The sequence below is a fragment of the Pinus tabuliformis genome, chromosome 4_2, assembly GCF_031772625.1.
Source record: "Pinus tabuliformis cultivar Carrire ecotype Pingquan chromosome 4_2, CPIR1, whole genome shotgun sequence".
Classification (NCBI taxonomy): domain Eukaryota; kingdom Viridiplantae; phylum Streptophyta; class Pinopsida; order Pinales; family Pinaceae; genus Pinus; species Pinus tabuliformis.
This window is the reverse complement of record NC_142304.1, coordinates 169228574-169243506: the sequence shown is the minus strand read 5'-3', so window position 1 is coordinate 169243506 and position 14933 is coordinate 169228574. Positions and strand designations below refer to the sequence as shown.

Genomic DNA, 14933 nt, shown 5'->3' with positions numbered 1-14933 from the left:
TACCCCATTACTATTGTAGTTATACCCCTTATTTATATTGATGTACCCATGTAGTGCCCATATTGTTACAATTGTGCCACATAGAAGCCCACTATTGTTATTGTTGTGCCCTACAATATTATTGTTATGTAGGCTTTGATTGTATTGGGACCACTTAGACTCCTATATATAGAAAGGAGGTATTTTCATTTGTATCATCCAAGAATTGTTCATTTATGTAATGTAAAGGAGGTTGCCCCCTCGAAGAGGCTGAATTCTAAGGCGTTGATATTTCTTTTCTATCTTTTCTTGAGCTGGTTTCATAACAGAAAACCACACGGAAAAGCAAAGAAACAAGGGCCCCCATGGCATAAACATAGTCACAACCAAGGAGAAGACTGAAATCTAAAGCACCTTGGGTAACCAGTACGTCTATATAGACGGTTTTGCCTCCCAAAGTAATAGGGAACTTCGAAAGGATCCCTAATGGTTGACTGGTTCCTCCATCAAACGCTAACAGATTCTGTGCGATTGGCACAAGCTGTGGGGAACCCAAAGCTTTCCAAGTAGTGGACGACATAAGACTGACCGACACACCCTCATCCAGGACAGTGCCAAGTACTGCTTTATCATAGGCATGTACTGTAATCTGGAAAGGCACATGGGATGGAAGGCGGTCAAATGACTCCAGTCGAAGGAAACGACCAAACTACTTGGTGGGGGAATCGTATGATTGCCCCCATGCTCTACAGGAGACGAAGAAGGACCCTCTTGATCAGCGAGGATAGGAGGGTCGTTCTGAGACTCAGGAGAATCTGACGAGACGAGAAGAACATGAGCAGTAGAATCATGATGCTCCTCCAGAACAGAGTAATCAACAGGTTGTGAACCCAAGTCGATACTCTCTCTGACCAATGGTTGGTCTGGAGCAGGCTTGGCACAGCCAGGTTCGGAAGGAGGAGGACAGACAAGAGAAGAATCTAAGTCAATCTCGTTGTCCACAGGGAGGGGGTCAGAAGAGAGCTTTTGATAACCAACAGGAATTTGGGGACAAGAAGCTGTAAGACTTTCCAAAACAACGGAAGATTTATCCATGAGCGGACAAAGGTGAAGGGGATGATTGCCCTCACATAGTCTACAGGGGATTTGAATCTTCCCTTTCTTCTGAAAGTTGTCAGTTGATAGGATGGCATTGCCATGAGCTTCAGAGGACGATGAGGGATGAGCCAGATCGCGAGACCATACTTCAAGGATCCTGGGAATGCCAGGACAATCTTGAAGAAGGTGGTCATCCTTGCACAATCTATAAGGAAATTTGACCTTCTGCGGAGGAGCAGAAGGTGGCTCGACTTGAGTTGTACTTTTAACCTCTCACTTAGAAGACTTCTTCTTCTTCGTCTTCTTCTTCTTCTTCTTAGCCACCTGGTTACTTGAATCCAGACTTTCACCAGGCGAAGTAGAAGATGAGGATGCAGAAACAGGCGAAGAAGGGGAGAGGTCCACCTTAGAATCAACATAATATTGTTCGGGTGGAGGAACCGATTGACCAGCAGTTGAGACGGTAGGGACCAGAGAGGTTGAGAACAACCAAACAGGCAACCTGACAGTTAACCTAGGAAGGGACAACGTTGCCATGTAAGGAGCACCAACATTTCCAAAAGGAGGGAAATGACCAGGATTCCCATCAGAGGGGATGCCTGGGTTGGTAAACTCCGGAAAAGTTGCCATCACAAACGAGAAAAAACCTACTCAAACTAACGCAAATAAGATCTAACCTGGTAAATGTGAATTGTGGCCGAATAAATTTTAAGACGCAAGGACATAACTTGACCTTTTCATTTTTTAAGAGTCGAGAAAAGGACAAAAATATGACTCTAGTCGCCTTCGAATGTTTAATGAGCCTGAAATGACAAGTGCTCAGATGGACCTTTTCTTTTAGGGAGTCCGAAAAGGAACGAAAGTGACTACTCTGGAGAAACTAGGCAAAAGGTTTACTAGACAACCAGTAAAACTGCATATACACCTTGGCAATCATATGAAAACCAAGGACTTTCCGTACGGCAGTCAATCTTCCCGAATGCTGTGTTCGATGTGTTACGACTTGTAAGGCGGCAGACACGGCTTCCTATGGATAAAGGATGATAACCTAGTGGGGTCTCCCCATATACTCGACGGTACGTGGGAGCTAAAATCCGTGCTAGACCATTATTGAGTCACGGAAGGAGGAATCACTCAACCTTGAGTGAAACAAAAGTGACTAGGTTTAACGACACCAGAGCACGTCTCTAGCCTAGACCTCTAAATGTGTGCGTTATGTTCCAATGCATTGTTAGATTCATTCAGTTCATTTTAAAGTTGATCTTGTATTAGGTTTCAATTTTCAGGCCTTATCGTATGTAATCTCTCAAAATTTCCCTAAATGCAAACTATATGCCAAAATATGTCATTTCATTCGATGAATGCTAGTTACGAGAGGGTTTGAGAGCTTTCACGCAAACGAAATGATCACAAAACAACACAGAACTTCCCTAATGCAGCTAATGGAAACTAACAAACTTTTCTTTAAGATCACTAATCACTAATCAAAATGAAAAGTTCTAATTCTCATTAACTAATACAAAGCAAAAGAGATTTTTTCTTTTGTTGATGGCAAAGTGCATTAAACAAACTTTGAGAAATGATGACAAACAAATTCTATTCAATACAAGCACATTCAGTTCCCTAAATCACAAATCAAAACTCCAAAGAGCAAGAAAGATCCCAAAGACACCAATGAGCCGTGTAATCTAGGCTCAAAGTGAGACGAAGCGGAATTCAAGTGAAGACAAAGCAAGTCACCCAAATAACGCAACAAAACGATTTACAACCCCCAAACAAGTGCAAGGGAGTAATCAAAGACTCGACTGGACCACTAGAAGATCAAAACACTTGAGGAAGGCTCGACACACAAAGCCACTAGATGCCCTAGGGCTAGAAATGTGAAATTGATAGAAAATGGCAAACATCCAAAGGGTAAAGGTAATCTATGCACAATTCACTTGAAAAGTATGCAAATGTAATCTATGCACATTCTGAAAATGAGAATTCTAATTATGCAAGTGTGATCTATGCAAGAGAATTCTCAAACACAAGATGATTCTAAGGTAATCCAAGAACCAATCAAGTGCAAATCAAGAAAATTGGGAGAGAGTTCCAAGGATCAAAAAATAAAAACACTCAAAGGCAATTAACAATCATACAAAAACAAAAGCAAAAAGATGCAAAATTGTGAAAAGACTGGGACAAACCTCCAAGTAATGACCAAAGGAAATCAAATTAAGAATTTCTCAAAAAATCCAGTCAAACAATACTCTAACACACTCAAGTAGTCGAAAAAAGGTACCCAGAACAAAAACCAAGCTCAGAGGGCTCACAGCCAAGCAAACTTCAAAAGTTCCCAGGCCTGGCGCGATTGAGAGGCCAAAATGAGCCAAAGCTAAGTTGACAGTACCCAGGTACACTAAGGGGCAAGAAGAAACACAAGGATTCAACCCAGAAGGCTAACCAAGCAGGAGAAACCAAGAAACAACCAAAAAGCAAGACAAGCTCCACAGCTGAGTTACCAAATTATTGTGGAGGTAAATCCCCTCTGTGGACAGAGGCGATCCCTACTAGCCCAGATGGGGTCTAGAAACAATCAAACAACACTAACATGCAGGTTCCTAATTTCAAATCAAAGACCGATGATGAGGGCCTACCTGGATTCCAACGCTAATATTTGTAGAAGAGTCGTCGCTCCCGTTCCTTTGCTCCGGCCGGTCACAATACCCACGATCCTCGTGAATGGACACCTACACATGCAAAGAATGACACAAATACAAGCATAAAATAGAATAGATGCAACTATAAATCAGTCAGAAAGGATATAACTCAATCATCATTACAAAGACAATAAGAGTGGAACCATAATGATAGTCGTCTATTATTGATAAACAACAAAGAAGAATACAACCATAGTTCTGACGTCAAATCCTCCTTTGGCTGGGTGATCAGCAGCACATGCCTTGCAAAGCTTGTTGGGAATGGGGAACAAGCCTCTCTCACCATGGTTACTTGGATAAGAATCTCCTCACTTTAGATTTAGCTTCATGGGAATGAAGAAGGTTCCTTGTAGCATGAGCTCAGCAATTCTCAGACTTTGGGACTTAGAATTTGGAACTTGGAGACTCTAACTTGTCAAAGGCAAAAGGACAAGCTTTTATAAGTAGAGGAGAAGGAGTTAGGGTCATCCACAAGATTCATGGGATTGGCTTTATCACTAAGAAGCTTCCATGAGAGGTGGAGAACTACTTCCCTCCTATGGAGATTCGAAGCCCAACTGAACTAATTCAAGGTGGAATCAGTTCATGAATAGGTTAGGAAGAACCTCCGTAAGTTTGTTTGTTAAAAACTTTACCGAACTTGGCTGGCATTAGTGCGACTACAGAGCGCCAGCTGGCTTGCCCTCTTTGGAGGATTTCTCCCATTGGCGTGAGTGATACACAGTGGAACCACGCCAATGGAAAAAGGGCTATTTTTATGGGTATTTTGCAGAAGGTGTCTTCAGGGCATATGAAGTACATACTCAAGGGGATACAATGCAAGTGTTTTCATGTTATGTCACTTCTCACAGGTCCCGGAATAAGTCCTCCAATGTGCGGGAGAAGGGGTAACAGGGACGATGACAAATTATTGTGTAACACCTTGGGAAGAGCTTGTCCATAAAAAAGCACATAACTAGTCTTGGATATGACAAGAATGTGTCCTTTCATATTCCAAATTACTCAAAGCCCATCCAGCTTCACAATGTTGTATTTCTTTATGACAGTTTATCTTCAATTATTTCAGATCCTACTCCTCTTCCACAATAGCCACAACAGAATGTTAAATTCCAACATTGTGACCGAGTTGGCCATATGAAAGATCATTGTTTTGATCTTCATCCATGTGAGCATTGTCATAAAACCACTCATTCTTCAAACAGATGCTTAAAAAATAAGCCTCCTACAAGAACAAAGATTCATCTTGGATGGATCGCTTCTTGGCAATGGCCTTCAACAACCAAGAAGATATTTCAGTCATATGTCAGAACTTGTTCTAGAGTATTGAACAATCATGCAGTTGATTTTTCTTCATCTTATCACCTTGTATTTGACTGGGGGGAAGTGATGGTGATATACAAGCTACAAAGCCACATCAAGTGAGCTTGAGCCACACCGCGCCATACCAGATTCATAGTTGTAGCCATAGAAAAATATGCACCTAAATATGCCTTTGGTTGGTGGTCAACCTTAAACCATCTATGCAGGGTTGAGACCTCCCTTTTTAGGTTGAGCTTCTCCCTCTTCAAAGAATTGGGGACACTTCATCTAGCAGAAGACTTCAGCTTCTTGCTAGTTCTGGAAGAGTTCCGAAAACTACATTAAGCATTCCAGAGTTGGTGGTCATCCTTAAACCATCATACGTTGTAGATATCCCTTCTTCTAGGTTGAAGGTCTCCCTCTCCAAAGAATTAGGGACACTTCCTTTGGCAGAATATTTTAGCTTCTTTCCATATTTGGAAGAGTTTCAGGAACTTCACTAAGCATTCCAGTGTTGGTGGTCATCCTTAAACCACCCCCTTATACCCAAATTTCAGAGGGAATATTCATCTTAGTGCTATGATGTATTTTTTCACATTTTGTATTACAACTCTCTTCTTGGACTCATATGTACCCCTTCGGCTTATGCTTAGCCGGGGGGGGATGTTGGACACCTAATTCTTTAAGGGTTGGCGGGGAAGCTGAACAGTCAAAGGTAGTCCAAGAGACCACTTGGAATCTAAAACCAAGGGTCACTAGACTTGCACAAATATGTATCATTGTGAATAATAATGCATTCAAGGTTGATATTTCATATCTGTTGTGTTTTCCATGGTTGTGTTTAACAATGATAAAGAAGTTTTTTTTCTATTGAGAAACGAACAAAGATTGTGACAACTAATATCGATCATCCTATTCTAGAAACATTATTCCATATAATTCCATGATGTATCTATGCTAACCATAATCGATAAAATTTTTATAAAGTATAAATTTATCAGCAGTTTTCTAGTTTAATTCAACAATTAACATAATATCTCCAAATAAAAAGACAAAGTATTACCTATTATTTAACCACAATGCATATTTGTGTAATTACTAAGGCTCTCCTTCTATCAGGAGTTCCCATGACTATTCCAAATGAATATAGATCGACTTGTAACACAACAACTTAATGATGAAGACTAGAGGAAACAAATCTAATGATGAAAATCACTGCAAAAAGAAAACTTCAAACAATAATAAATATGAACAATAATGGTAAAATAACTTATCAGTCGCCTTACCACTTTTTCCACTTAGAAGCTCTGGCGCCATCTGTTGAAAAATGTAACTAGGTTTGGTCTTCATAATGACATGTAATTATGATTTTATGTAATTAGATGTAAAGAAGAACAATAAAATTATTGTATTGAGCAAGAGATTTTATTTTTTGAGTCAAGACTCCCATTGAGAGTATTTAGGAATTATTTATCATCTAATCATAAAATTATAGTCATTGTCATATGATAAAGTCATGTTACACTTTGTAAAAGGTCAAACTTGTCTATGTAAAGTATCCTCCAAGATCTTGTCACTTATCCTCTTCAAGTCAGCCTACAACGATGGAAGAACTTGCTAGAAGAAGTCGACCTACCTACTTGAGATCACGTCAGCCTAAGGGACATGAGATGAAGTGTATAAGTCACCACACTTGGCCTCACATAGAGGCAATAAACTCAACAAGAATTCGATCAATAAGAAGTGAAAAGAAAGGAAATGAGGGATTCTTCTGGGTATAGCAAAGGAAGGTTTCTTCTAGAGATAACAAAGGTAGGACTCTTCTGGGGTCAGCCAAGGAAGGATTTTTTTGGGGTGTTTTTTTGGGTACAATGAAGAAGGACCGAAGGCATCAAGAGAAGATCGAAGTAGAACTTATTGTTGCATTGAAGTGACCTTGTTTGGGCATAGAATCTTGCAGAAGGAAGCCAAAGAGAAGCATCAAAGGTCTCTCTCTCAAGGAGACCAGTTAAGAGGCATATTCTAGGGTTTCTGATCTAGAGACCGAGATTCTCTAGAGATAGCCGAGAAGAGCAGTGTGAAGTCTAGAGATCGAGATTCTCTAGAGGAAGCCGAGAAGAAGCAGTGTGAAGGATAGAAACCGAGTTTCTTTAGAAGCTGAGAAGAGTAGTTTGAGATTTAGAAGGAAGTCGACGCAGAGAAGAGGCAGAACATAAAGGTTAGTGAAAAGGTTCTTGGGAGGATACTAGAGTCAAGGGTCTTTTTCGTGGTCTTGGTATTCGTTAATTGAAGATCTATAAGAATAATTTTGATCAGGTTTTCCTCTCAATACGTGAGAGGTTTTGGCCCTAGATGACAAGCCTACATACTGTGTCACCTGTCTTCTATTGTGCATACTGGTAATTTTATTGATGACAATAACACAATAATAATATAACGAATAGAATACTATAAGTTAAGAAGTAAAATTATATCACAAGCAATTACCAAGAAGAGAAATCTTTAACTCTTTATGCCCTAGATTTCTAAACGCCATCCATGGCAAAGTTCCCCAAACACCACTAGACACCAGCGTTCATTGTTTTATATTTGATAAGCCCATATCACCAATTTAATACCAACTTAACACATAAGTCCTTTGTGCTATATAACATATCCCAAATATGGGAGCTTCAAGGCATAATATATACACATTTAAATTTTTCTTGGGAGCTTCAAGACATACTATACACACATTTGAAATTTTCCATAGTGGTGAATAGCATAGAGAACCCATGGGGAAACTGAAGGTTACATTTTACTTACGTGGTAACTAACATATTTAAAAAGGAGGTGTATATTGCTATATGGAGAATCATCAACATTCAAATAATTTTCAGCCTTTTAACCACACAAATAATGGTGATAAACATGCATAAGACTTTTACAAGAAAATCAAGAGTGACAAGCACTTTTAAATTCATAATAATGCAACATACCTTGTAGATGGGCTGATGAGGATCTCTCATATTAACCAAAATATTATCACACTTCAAATAAAAGTGGACAATGTTCTTTTCATGCAAATATTGTATACCACATGCAACATCACGGCCTATAAAGATCAATTGTTTTGCAAATGGTTTTTAGAAGATTGTTAGTAGTAGGAATGCAATTAGACAATACTTATGAGAAGAATCACAAAACATGATAAAGGCTTGCATATCAATTTATTTTGATAATGAAGAGATTAAAATGTATTTTCCAAAAGTAAGGTGTCCTTACCTATCCTTGTTTAGAACTTGCTCGAGAGAATCATTCACCATATACTCTGTGACAATTTCCAAAGTCCCATATGCTGCATTTATAACTATGCAATAGAAAGACAACGTTGGGATAGTGAAATTGACCTAAAATACTTGCCCCTTCCCAGAATTCTACTTTTTCCAATAGACAAAGAGAAAGTTAGGCCATTGAAGCTAAATATCAAGATACTCAAATGAATGAAGGTGCTTTTGAAAATGAAAAAAGAAATAGAAACATAGCTAGTGTCTATTCTTCATAGGTGATCAATTATTATATTTGAACCACATATAGAAATTCATTCTTTATTAGGTGCATGAACTTTAAAATGAAAATATAAAACAATTCATAGGGAAAGATATCCACCATTCATTCTTGCCTTGATTGTCTTCTTGTAAAACAATTGCCTTTTATTTTCTTAATAACAACATCTAATCCTTTCCATTTTCCATAATAATCATATCCATATGTGTATTTTAAACTAGTGTGACCCTCAAATTCCTTGAGTAATTGAAAAAATGACCATAAAACTAAAGGTGCTAAATATCAAGACATGAGATCTTACTGACTTCATATATATTTTATTTTTTATATTGTAATGCGAACATTAAACAATTTAACATTCTTGGATTTTAAATATAATATCAAGTATTAATTATTACCTAATATTGTATAGTAATTAATAGATGATAATATAAAGAAGATAAATTAAATATAGGGAGGAGGGAGGTACGTGCTTTGTCCACTATGTCATAACATTTAAGACATCCTTTTATCCAAAGCTTTCTATAGTCAAATTTAGAAAATGATTCAAAAGATGTTAGTTATGTTTTGTCTATTGGTCCATAACTTTTGAGACATCCATATTTTTAAGAATTTCCTCTTAAACCAAAATTGGAAAATGACCTGAGAAAAATTAGTTGAAAATTGGATCAAAATGATGAGTTTCTAATATTTTTGTGTGGTTGATAAAAGATTATTTTTAATTTGGCATTTAGATTTTTTTATAAATGATACTTAAAATGTACTTGTAACAATTGCCCATGCTTCATTGTTTCTTGTGCAACATCACCCCTCACTATGATCTAGAACAAGATGACTTTGTGTATTCTCTGATTATTATTTGGGAACCCATGCAAGCCCACTTAGGAAGTGAACTGTCGTTACTTGAAAGAGTATTTTCCATTGAGATTATTGGGAAGCTTTGATACCATTGTGACAATGAACAAACATCAATCATATACTTTTCTATTAAGATGTGATTTAACATATTTATAATTGGACAAAAGATGATTGTAATGTGAACAATTGTTGAGACATCTGCAAGTTGAAGAAGGATGGACTCCAAAAATTATTTATCATATAAACAAGGTTATTCCCACTGCTAACACCATATAAACATATTACATAAGATAACTACAAAGAAGCCACTTACAATCCAATCCCATAAGTCTAAAGGGTGTGCCATAACACAAACACCACTTTGAGCCTAGACCCCACAATTGTAAACCACAACTAACAGAGCAGACCAAAGGCCTTTTTTGTATACATCCAAAAATAACTTTTTGAGAAGTAGCTCAGTTGTGAAGAAAAAACAAGTTTAGACTGAATTTAGAATCCTTTTTCCTATACTTGTCCATGTTTTTATATGCCCCATTAACTTATGAACCTGCAACTCTAATATATCATGCCTAAACTCAACCACCCTTGAGATTATTGAAGGGATGAGAGTTTCCATATCCCTGTAATGGACCCCCACTAGTTGAAGTATCAAATATATAGTGAAAATATTGTGAACTAGAACATCTAGATTCCTACATTTGGACCCTCACCAAATTTCTTTCATTCTCATGATATGTCTAATGAATACTTCTCATCTCTTTATCTAGTGCTTGCCTAGGGAGGAACAAAAATAAATGCATTCCAGTAGTCATGTGTTTTCTAGTGTACAATATATGGAATCGTGTACAAATATAGATCATAAATGACAATATGCAAAAATGATGAAAGCTTACCCCCATCACTTATGCTATCCTTTGCATATTTACAGGGCACACGAATGTGCTCCAAAGTGAGAAGAAAGAAGAAGAAAATTAATTGCACATTTGACCTAGAACTAGAAATATTAATGAAATGGTGATCATGTTGGTTCACTCCCTATCCTTTCATCAATATTGTATAGCAGACTGCCCAGGATATCCTGAGTGGGGCATAAATATAGAATAATCATAAATGATAGTTCTTGGAGAAAGGCCCCCAAACCCTTTATGGGTATACAGAGGTAGAGGACAATGAGGTGAAAATAGAAGGTTACCATTTACTTGGGATCCCAAAGACTTTATTAGAGGTCCTCGTGAGATTTGAGATGGATATGCCAAACATGGTGATTGATTAATTTATTCCTGTGTTGAGGGAGAATTAGTCTGCCTAGTAGAATCATGTAGTAAAGGAAAAGGCATCATGTATGTACCATGGATAGTGGTGATATCATGTATGTTGGATCTTTTCTTGTTTTTATTATCTGAACCAAACCGAATGAAGTACTTTTGAGCATGGCTGGCAACTTGGGTTGGTGTCCTTGACACAAAAAAGTTTCTAGAAATACTTCTCCAGTCGCCTTTACCATGCTTGCGAAGGGACATAAAAAATTGTATGAATCACATAAAGAAAAGGAAACAAGAAAATATGTTTAGTCCGTGTTGATTTAGTAACAATTTTTCACATAAAGTCCATTAAGTAATTCTTAATGACTATTTTCAACAAGCAGGAACCTCGGTTAAATGCTCCAGGTTAAGCACTAACATATGTAGGTGATCATCAATTATGGTCGGCTAGTATCATTCATTCTGCTATAAGGGAATTTGAAGACAATATCTTCCTTTCAATTAATCATGTAGTTCAAGATGAAGAAGGATAAGCAACATAAATATGAAGGTATAAAGCACAATTATTGATAACACATTTGGAATCTAGATGCAAGCATGGAGTGCACATGGGAATTAGCACAATAACCATTATGAAGAATATACTGAAAACTAAGATAGAATAAAGGAGAAATCACAATTAGACTATCTCAACATCCAATGCTTTGGGCCAACTTATTAAGTATAAATTATTTTCATAATTCCTTTGAAATATATTGAAAATATTTTACACAATTTAGTCTCTTTTAGTGCCTCTTTGGTTTTATTCTTTGAAAGTGAAACACAACAAAATAACAATTAGACTATCTCAACATCTAATGCTCTAATCAAGGTCAGCTTATTAAGGGTAATTTCTTTGAGTAATACTTTTGAATTATATTGAAAATTAATTTACACAATTCAACTACTTTTATACTTTGTATGGTTTTATTCATTAAAACATAAACACAAGAAAATAACAATTATACTAGCTCAACATCTAATTCTCTAGGCAAGATCATCTTATTAAGGGTAAATTCTTCTTGATACTTCAAAATTATATTGAAAATTAGCGTACACAATTTAGTTGCTTTTATTGCCCTTTTGGTTTAGTTTACATAATTTAGCTACTTTTATTGCCTATCTAATTTTCTCCATTAAAAAATAAAGACAAAAAATGCATAGAACTCTACCTAGAACCTCGATATCACTTAACAGAACCCCAGGTACTCAATTTGAGGGATAATGCGTTACTTACAATGCACCTTAGGATCTTCGATTACACCTACTTACAGATCCCCTACCTAGATAAGCTCATTAAGGGTTAATTCAATAATTAGTTATATTAAACCGAGCTTTCATAATATTGTGACATCCAAACCGAAATTACAACTAGTTTTCCAAATACCCAAACTTTAATTAACAACATCTAACGCAGATTTTTCTATCACAACCTTAAATACTATGATTCTTAAAAGATCACAAACCTTATCAAATTTACAGTTTCCAAGAGTAGATCAGTAAACTTAAGGGCCTTTTCCGACAACGCAACATTCTGCACTACCACAAAATTGTGTTCCTCCTCATCGTTTTCACAATTGCTCTACTTTACCAAGATGAAAGATTCCATATGGCATATTACTGGGATGACAAATTCCATTTCACTTATTCAACTTGAGATAAGGGAGTACTTAGAATTCAATTGCAACATAATGCAAATCACCGTAGTAACGAAGGAGATCTGAAATTTAAGACACTCAACATGTGGATTAAGTGCACTCTTACTGGGTTTATCCAGTATATGGAAATTGCAACATTAGTGAGATTTCCCTTAATATAGAATAAACATATCATAAAATACATAAAATCGATTGAGTTGGATCCCTGAATATGTATCGAAGACAACAAAGACCCAATATGAAGAATAGAATTATACTAAAATTGAAAACAAAACTTCATTTACACCAAAAGAAAAAATAATAACATTCACAAATATATCAGTCTACAAATGAAGCTTACATCATTAGGTTTCAAAAAAAAAAATTACTTTCTAAACCACATTTTTCCAGATCTGGATCCAAAAATCCAAAATACATTCAGTATAAAACCCCAAATGAGACATATCCAACCCATACCTTTAGAGATGGCACTCTGGATCTCAACACATTTATTAATGACATTGTGGTTGTTCAACCCCTCCTCTTCTTTGATGAAGAACTCAGTGTAGCCATTCTTGTTTTTATTGTTAGGTGTGTGTGAGTGGTCGGGTGCCACCTTAATGTGGGACACCAGAAACCATTGAATTAGAACAAACTTGATACCAACAACAACTACCAAAATTAAGACCATCGTTAGGGTTTTAGTGAGAAGATCAACCCCCATTGTTAGAGACGTAATCAATGATTTAAAAAACAGAGAATTGAATATAAATTATTATTTTTACAATTGAGGAAGAGATGTCATACCATTGTCATTTACATGTATGTATTAGGAAACATTAATATTCTTTAAATTGGGAAACCAAAGGCAATTTCTACTTATCCAACATCTCCAATTCCTATAGATTTGGACATATGGTTTCCATCAATAAGCTGCAAACATCTTCAAATGATAAGTGCATAAAACATCATCTTGATAAACATATTTTAAATTTTCACTTTTAATAAAAAATTATTAGAAATGCACGAGTTCACTTAAATAATGGTGTATACCTGTACAAATCAAGTTCTAGCACATATGAGAAATGGGCCCCTATATGGGCAATCCCTTCATTAGTTATATTTGGGCAGAATCCTAGTTTCAATGTGACCAATTTTGAACACTTAGATATGGATTTAAATCCCAAAAAGAACAAATACGATAAATACAAAGACATAGATGAGAATAAAATAATCTCCAAAAACTAATAACAAATAATAATTACTATGTACATAATTACTGTCAAAATTCTCTTCATATCTAAACAATGTACAAAACCTGTATTGTTTATGTTACAGTCAGTAAGGTCAAGCTCTTGCAGGAAAGGAAAATCATCTCCTAACATAGTCAAACTTCTTTATGTGAGCAAGTTGTAGGATTCCATCTAAAGGGATGAAATATATATGTTGATGTTGCAATGACTAAGAGAGAAACACCAATTAGATCGCAACAACATGTGAGATCTTACTTGTTCAACTCTTTACAACATGCCATAAGTGCAGTCAATCCTTCATATGTGACTCCAATACACTTGCTTAAGCTTAATTCCCTCAAAGACTTGCAATAGCTTTTCCCAACTAGCTCCAATGTTGCAATGGAGATTACACAACCATCAAATTTGATTTCTTGTGGTATGGCACAGTTTCAGAAGCTCTTAAAAAGAGAAAACAAATATTAAACAATGGATCAGTTGGAGAATTAATTTTATGAACTTCAATACTTACAATTGATGAAGTCAAAATATTCAACAAATTTTAGTTATATAATTATTGGTATGCAATATGCAAGAGTAAGTTGATGAAAGTCTGAGGATCCACTTGCAAGTGGAATTATTCCTGTGTAGCTAACATTCCAACACTTTGAAACATAAAGTCCACATAACATAGAACAATTTAGTTAGATGTCACTCTAAATAGAAGATAGTCAAAGATAGTAAGTCTTCTCTAGTATTTACTATATGCTTTTCAGGTTCCTATGATGTAGAAGAAATATTTGAAAGAGAACATAAATGTGGGTCAAGTAAATTTCCTTCAATTGTACAATGAGTAAAAATACCTTAAAGGATAAAATAATCATAAATATAGGCTCAAAAACCTTCCAAAGAATGGAACAAATGTCATGAGAAGACAAATTTTACATGAAACAAAAATAAGATGAAGAGGATAGTAAAATATACATTGTGAGACCTATTGGAGCTTGAAGACTCATGAACTTCTTCAAAGACAAGACTATAATGTATAATTTTCATTTTTCAGCCACATAATTTGCCTAGTTATTGCTTATTTATATTGAACATCTTAAGCACCAATTATGGTTAATGCTATAACTCAATGGGATACTGGTCCTACATTAAGAAGCTACATGTGAGACCTATTGGAACCTGAAGACTCATGAAATTCTTCAAAGATGAGAATATAATGTATAATTTTCATTTTTTAGCCACATAATATGCCACTTATTGCTTATTTGTGTT

At 36.0% G+C, this 14933-nt stretch overlaps 1 pseudogene; it reads right to left on the bottom strand.

Annotated features, from left to right (window-relative positions):
- Positions 1–10528: 10528 nt before the first annotated feature.
- Positions 10529–11002, bottom strand: LOC149168720 (transcription factor MYBS2-like; annotated as a pseudogene).
- Between the last annotated feature and the right edge of the window lie 3931 nt (positions 11003–14933).